The sequence below is a fragment of the Chiloscyllium punctatum genome, chromosome 49 (assembly GCF_047496795.1).
Source record: "Chiloscyllium punctatum isolate Juve2018m chromosome 49, sChiPun1.3, whole genome shotgun sequence".
NCBI lineage: Eukaryota > Metazoa > Chordata > Chondrichthyes > Orectolobiformes > Hemiscylliidae > Chiloscyllium > Chiloscyllium punctatum.
Window position 1 is genome coordinate 41,446,352 of NC_092787.1, and position 7,424 is coordinate 41,453,775.

The 7,424-nt window shown below is 47.8% G+C and overlaps 1 protein-coding gene across 1 annotated transcript in view; it reads left to right on the forward strand.

The window, feature by feature from the left end:
- The first annotated feature begins 5,473 nt into the window (after positions 1-5,473).
- LOC140469636 (torsin-4A-A-like) overlaps positions 5,474-7,424 on the forward strand; it is a 284,746-nt gene continuing 282,795 nt past the window's right edge. The window contains exon 1 of the mRNA XM_072566334.1: positions 5,474-5,569. The gene's annotated coding sequence lies outside the window, so the exon portion shown is untranslated. The remainder of the gene's footprint in view (positions 5,570-7,424) is intronic.

Consider the following 7,424-nt stretch of genomic DNA (forward strand, 5'->3'; position numbering starts at 1 on the left):
GTAGTGTACTCCTGTCAGTAATCAATACCGAGGGGGTAGTGTACTCCTGTCAGTAATCAATACCGAGGGGGTAGTGTACTCCTGTCAGTAATCAATACCGAGGGGGTAGTGTACTCCTGTCAGTAATCAATACCGAGGGGGTAGTGTACTCCTGTCAGTAATCAATACCGAGGGGGTAGCGTACTCCTTTCAGTAATCAATACCGAGGGGGTAGTGTACTCCTGTCTGTAATCAATACCGAGGGAGTAGTGTACTCCTGTCAGTAATCAATACCGAGGGGGTAGTGTACTCCTGTCAGTAATCAATACCGAGGGGGTAGTGTACTCCTGTCAGTAATCAATACCGAGGGGGTAGTGTACTCCTGTCAGTAATCAATACCGAGGGGGTAGCGTACTCCTTTCAGTAATCAATACCGAGGGGGTAGTGTACTCCTGTCTGTAATCAATACCGAGGGAGTAGTGTACTCCTGTCAGTAATCAATCCCGTGGGGATAGTATACTCCTGTCTGTAATCAATACGAAGGGGGTAGTGTGCTCCTGTCTGTAATCAATACCGAGGGGGTAGTGTACTCCTGTCTGTAATCAATACCGAGGGGGTAGTGTACTCCTGTCAGTAATAAATACCGAGGGGGCAGTGTACTCCTGTCAGTAATCAATCCCGTGGGGATAGTGTACTCCTGCCTGTAATCAATACGAAGGGGGTAGTGTGCTCCTGTCTGTAATCAATACCGAGGGGATAGTGTACTCCTGTCTGTAATCAATACGAAGGGGGTAGTGTGCTCCTGTCTGTAATCAATACCGAGGGGGTAGTGTACTCCTGTCAGTAATCAATACTGAGGGGGTAGTGTACTCCTGTCAGTAATCAATACCGAGAGGGTAGTGTACTCCTGTCTGTAATCAATACGAAGGGGGTAGTGTGCTCCTGTCAGTAATCAATACCGTGGGGATAGTGTACTCCTGTCAGTAATCAATACCGTGGGGATAGTGTACTCCTGTCAGTAATCAATACCGAGGGGGTAGTGTCCTCCTGTCTGTAATCATTAACGACGGCATTAAGTGATGAACGACTTTAACACCCCCTTGGGGCCCTATCTTCAAACACTCTGTGTTATTCGCCTTTCACATCCTTCTGCCATCCCTTTCACATCCTGACCCCAGTTTTCCAGCTGTGGCCCTCCCCACTTCACAAATCCACCCTCATGCTCTGATCAGTGGAATAATTCCCCAGTTTTCAATCGCCATCTGCCGAATTATAGACTCCAGCCAGGAATACCACACTAACTGGTTTCGAATGGCTTGGCTTTCCTTCCTCACGGTGCTTACAAAGCAGAGCATTCATCACATTTTCTCAGTTGAAAGACGACTTTGTGGAGATTTTACAAAGTTATATTTGAGGTGTTTTCAATGCATTCACTTTTTTTAGAACATGGAACATTCCAGGCCCTTCGGCCCTCGATGTTGTGCCAGCCTTTTATCGTACTCCAAGATCAGAGTAATCTACATACCCTTCATTTTACTATCATCCATCGGCCTATCCAAGAGTCACTTAAATGTCCCTAATGTCTCTGACTCTCCTACCACCGCTGGCAGTGCATTCCACACACCCACCCCTCTCTGTGTAAAGAACCTACCTCTGACATCTCCCCTCAACCTTCCTCCAATCACCTTAAAATTATCCCCACTTTTTCCACCCTGGGAAAATGTCTCTGGCTATCCACTCTATCTCAGCCTCTCAACATCTTGTAAACCTCTAACAAGTCACCCCTCATCCTTTGTTGCTCCAATGAGAAAAGCCCTCACTCCCTTAACCTTTCTCCATAAGACATGCCCTCCAGTCCAGGCAGCATCCTGGTAAATCTCCTCTGCACTCTCTCTAAAGCTTCCACATCTTTTCTATAATGAGGCGACCAGAACTGAACACAATATTCCAAGTGTGTTCTAACCAAGGCATGATAGAGCTGCAGCATTACCTCGCGGCTCTTAAACTCAATCCCCCTGCTAATGAAAGCCAACACACCATACACCTTCTTAACAACCCTATCAACTTGGGGGGCAGCTTTGAGAGATCTGTGGACATGGGCCCCAAGATTCCTCTGTTCCTCCACACTGCCAAGAATCCTGCCTTTAACCCTGTATTCTGTATTCAAACTTGACCTTCCAAAGTGAATCACTTCACACTTTTCCAGGTTGAACTCCATCTGTTACTTCTCAGCCCAGTTCTGCATCCTGTCAATGTCCCATCACAATCTACAACATCCCTCCACATTATCCACAACTCCTCTGACCTTCGTGTCATTGGCAAACTTACTAACCCACCCTTCCACTTCCTTATCCAAGTCATTTATAAAAATCACAAACAGCAGAGGTCCCAGAACTGATCCCTGTGGAACCCCACTGGTCACCAAGCTCCAGGCTGAATACTTTCCATCTACCACCACCCTCTGTCTTCTATGGGTCAGCCAATTCTGTATCCAGACAGGTAGGTTTCCCTGTATCTCATGCCTCCTTACTTTCTGAATGAGCCTACCACGAGGAACCTTATCAAATGTGTTGCTAAAATCCATGTTCACCACATCCACTGCTCTGCCTTCATCAATGTGTTTTGTCACATCCTCAAAGAATTCAATAAGGTTTGTGAGGCATGACCTGCCCCTCACAAAGCCATGCTGACTATCTCTAATCGAACTATGGTGTTCCAAATAATCATAAATCCTGTCTCTCAGAATCCTCTCCAATACTTTGCCCATCACAGCCATAAGACTGACACGTCTGTAATTCCCAGGATTATCCCTATTCCCTTTCTTGAACAAGGGAATAACATTTGCCACACTCCAATCATCTGGCACTACTCCAGTGGACAGTGAGGACACATAGATCATCACCAAAGATGTAGCAATCTCTTCCCTCACTTCCTGTAGTAACCCAGGGTGCATCCCGTCCGGCCCAGGGGACTTATCTATCCTTATCTTTTTCAAACTTTTCCGTACATCCTCCTTCCTCACGTCAACCTGTTTGAGCATATCAGCCTGTTTCACGCTGTCCTCAGAAATGTCAAGGTCCCTCTCAGTAGTGAATACTGAGGCAAAGTATTTATTAATGACCTCCCCTATCTCCTCTGACTCTAGGCGCAAGTTCCCTCCACTATCCCTGATTGGCCCTGCCCTCACTCTGACCATCCTCTTGTTCCTCACATAAGTATAGAATACCTTAGGATTTCCCTTAATCCACCAAGGCTTTTTCATGCCCCCTTCTAGCTCTCCTAAGATCATTCTTCAGTTCCTTCCTGTCTACCTTGTAACCCTCTGGAGCCCTGTCTAATCCTTGCCTCCTCAACCTTAAGTAAGTTTCCTCTCGACTAGATGTTCCACATCCCTTGTCACCCAAGTTTCCTTCACCCTACCATCCCTTCCCTGCCTCAGCGGGACAAACCTGTCCAGCTTTATTAGCAGGTGCTTCTAAAACAACCTCCACATTTCTGTTGTACATTTCCCTGAGAACATCTTTCCCAATTTGTGCTCCACCAGTTCCTGCCTAATAGCATTGTAATTTCCCCTTCCCCAATCAAATACTTTCCCATACCCTCTGGTCCTATCCTTCTCCATGACTATAGTAAAGGTCAGGGGGTTGTGATCACTATCACCGAAATGCTCTCCCACCGAGAGATCTGAACCTGACCTGGTTTGTTGCCAAGCACCAAATCCAATATGGCCTCCCCTCTACCCGGCCTATCTACATATTGACTCAGGAACCCTCCGGGACAAACCTGACAAAATCTGCTCCATCCAAACTATTTGCACGAAGGAGATTCCAATCAATGTTAGGGAAGTTGAAATCACCCATGGCAACAACCTGGCGGGGGGGGCAGGGTGGGGGGTGGGTCTATAGAAAACTCCCAATAATGTAACTGCTCCTTTCCTGTTTCTGACTTTCACCCATACTGACTCGGTCAACAAATCCCCTTCCACGACCTCCCTTTCTGCAGCTGTTATACTATCCCTGATGAACAATGCCATTCCACCTGTTTTACCTCCCTCCCTATTCCTTTTGAACCATCTAAATCCCGGAGCATCGGACAACCATTCCTGCCCCAGTGATATCCATAATGGCCACCACATCATAGCTCCAAGTACTGATTCATGCTCTAGTTCATCAATCTTATTCCTGAAACTTCTTGCATTAAAAGACACACTTCAACCCATCACACTGACTGTACCTTTGTCCTATCAACTGTCTATCCTTCCTCATAGACTCTCTGCGCACCGTATCTGCCTGTTCACCAGCTACCCCATCCTCTGATCCAAGGTCCGGTTCCCATCCCCCAGCCAAACTAGTTTAAACCCTCCCAAAGTGCTCTAGGAAACCTCCTGCCCAGGATATTACCCATCCAGTTCAGGTGCAACCCATCCTCATTGTACAGAACCCACCTTCCCCAGAAGTTATCCCAATGATCCACATAGCTGAATCCGTCTTCCTTATACCAGCTCTGCAGCCATGTGTTCAGCTACACTCGCTGTCTGTTCCTAGCCTCACTTGCCTGTGGCACTGGTAACAATCCTGAGATTTCTACTCTGCTTGTCCTGCCTTTTAGCTTCAACCTAACTCCCTATATTCTCTTTTCAGGTCCTCTTCCCTTTTCCTAGCTGTGTCATTGGTACCGATGTGTGCCATGACTTCTGGCTGCTCACACTCCCCCTTAGGAATCCTGTAGACTTGATCCAAGACATCCCTGACCCTGGCACCCGGGAGTCTCGTTCATGACCATAGAATCTCCTGTCTGCTCCTCTAACCATTGAATCTCCTATCACTATAGCTCTCCTTTTCTACCCCTTTCCCTTCTGAGTCACAGAGCCAGGCTCAGTGCCAGAGATCTGCCCGCTGTGACGTTCCCCTGGTAGGTCATCCCCCTAACAGTATCCAAAGAGGAATACTTATTATTGATGGGAACGGCCACAGGGAATCCCTGCACTGTCTGCCTGTTCTCTTTCCCTCTCCTGATGGTCACACAGCTACCTCTAACCTGCAGCCTAAGTGTGACGGCCTCCCTATAACTTTATCACCCCCCCCCCCTCAGCCTCCCGAGTGATTGGAGGTTTACCCAGCTCCAGTTCCAGGTCCCTAACGTGGTCTGTGAGGGGCTGGAGGCTGGGTGCACATCCCACAGGTGAAGTCAGCAGGGACACTAGCTTACCTCCCACACCCTGCAGGAGGAGCATGACCTAACCTCCATCCCCTCTGCTCTAAACTGCCAAAAGAGATTTTTAAAAATAACACTCCTTACCTTCCCTTGTCAACCCTCCATACAGAGTCTGTTTGTTTGGTTTGAGGAGGAGGGACAGGTTGGAGACACTGCACGTCTAGTGTTTCGGGTCTAGCCACTGCCTGAAGGTATGAGTTCACTTACCCAGCAGTCCCTGTGTCTGCTCCTGTTCAGCCTTCACTCGGCTGATTCATGAGGAAAGTATTTAATACTCACTCGAATCCTGCTGCCCAAACTTTCTGAGAAACCATCGCATCTTGGAAATTTCCCTCTCTGTGGTCCCTTTATTTCCGACATTGCGTTTGTTATTTTGGTGAGTCGCTCTTTTTTTTGATTTGATTGATTATCCTCACGTGGACCTCGGTACAGTGACAAGTTTTGTTTTGTGTTGCAGTACAGGCAGATCAGACCATACAGAGGGCATCAGGGTGATAGAGCAGAGAGAAGGGTGCAACGATACGGCTGCAGAGAAGGTGCACAGAGAGCGAGGTCAACATGAGATTTAAAATCTGAGAATTCCACTCAGAAGTCTGATAACAGCGGGGAAGAAGCTGTTCTGGAACCTGTTGGTACATGTGTCTAAGCTCTTATATCTTCTGCCTGACAGAAGAGATTGGAAGGAGATTATAATGGGGGTGGGAGGGGTGTTTGGTCATGCTGGCTGCCTTTCTGAGGCAGTGGGAAGTGTAGGTGGAGTGAATGGTTGGAGGATTGGCTTGTGTGATGCACTGGGCTGTGTTCACGACTCTCTGGACAGTGAACAGTGGCCGAACCAAGCTGTGACGCATCCAGATAGGTTGCCTTCTGTGGTGCGTCGATAAAAATTGTTCAGAGTCGCTATGGACATGCCAAATGTCCTCAGCCTCCTGAGGGAGTAGAGGTGTTATTGTGCTTTCTTGAGACTCCTGTCAGTGTCGGGGGGGGGGGGAACCAGGGCAGATCGGTGGTGGTCATCACTCCCACACGCTGATAGTTTAGGTTTCCTTGTGACCTCCAGCATGTTGATCTCTTCCTTGACTGTGACCACACACACACACACACACAAGGTGATTCGTTTGACAACTCCTTGATCATCATTGACAATATCACGGCCATCGGTTCACAAGAGAATTACTTCCATTTCTCTTCACAGAATCAGCAATTTTGTCCATGTTGACTTTGATATCCTCTATTTTCCAGAACTAGAGGGCACAGGTTTGAGGTGAGGAGGGAAAGATTTACAAAGGACCTGAAGGGTAACGTTTTCATTTCGAGAGTGGTGCACTCAGACAAGATGCCAGAGGAAGTGGTGGAGGCTGGTACAATTCCAGCACTGAAAAGGCATCTGGATGGGTACATGAATGGGAAGGATTTACAGGGATATGGGCCAAATGCTGGCAAATGGGACTAGGTTAGATTGGGATGTTAGGAGCGTCTAGCTTCCCTGTTTTTATGAAGGATATTATTAGCATGGAGAGGGTTCAGGAGAGATTAACCGGAATATTGCCGGGAAAGGAGGGTTTGAGCTATGAGGAGAGGTTGGACAGGCTGGGACGTTTTATCACTGGAGGTGACCTTATAGAGGTTTATAAAGCGACGAGCTGTATAGATAAGAAGAACGGCAGCTATCTTTTCCCGTGGGTGGGGAATTTCAAGGTTCGGGGATGTATTTTAAAGATGAGAGGAGAAAGATTTGAAAAAAGACAGGAGGGGCAGTTTTCTTACACCCAGACTGATTAGATTACATTACAGTGTGGAAACAGGCCCTTCGGCCCAACAAGTCCACACCGCCCCGCCGAAGCGCAACCCACCCATTCCCCTACATCTACCCCTTACCTAACACTACGGGCAATTTAGCATGGCCAATTCACCTGACCTGCACATCTTTGGAGTGTGGGAGGAAACCGGAGCACCCGGAGGAAACCCACGCAGACACGGGGAGAATGTGCAAACTCCACACAGTCAGTTGCCTGAGGCGGGAATTGAACCCGGGTCTCTGGTGCTGTGAGGCAGCAGTGCTAACCACTGTGCCACCGTGCCGCCCACTATTCAGTGTGGACTGATTCATGTGTGGAACAAACTTCCAGAGAATGGAGATGCATGTACAGTTATAACGTTTAAAAGACATTTAGATAAGTTCATGAATAGGAAAGGTTTGGAGGGATATGGGCCAAGAACAGGCAGGTGGG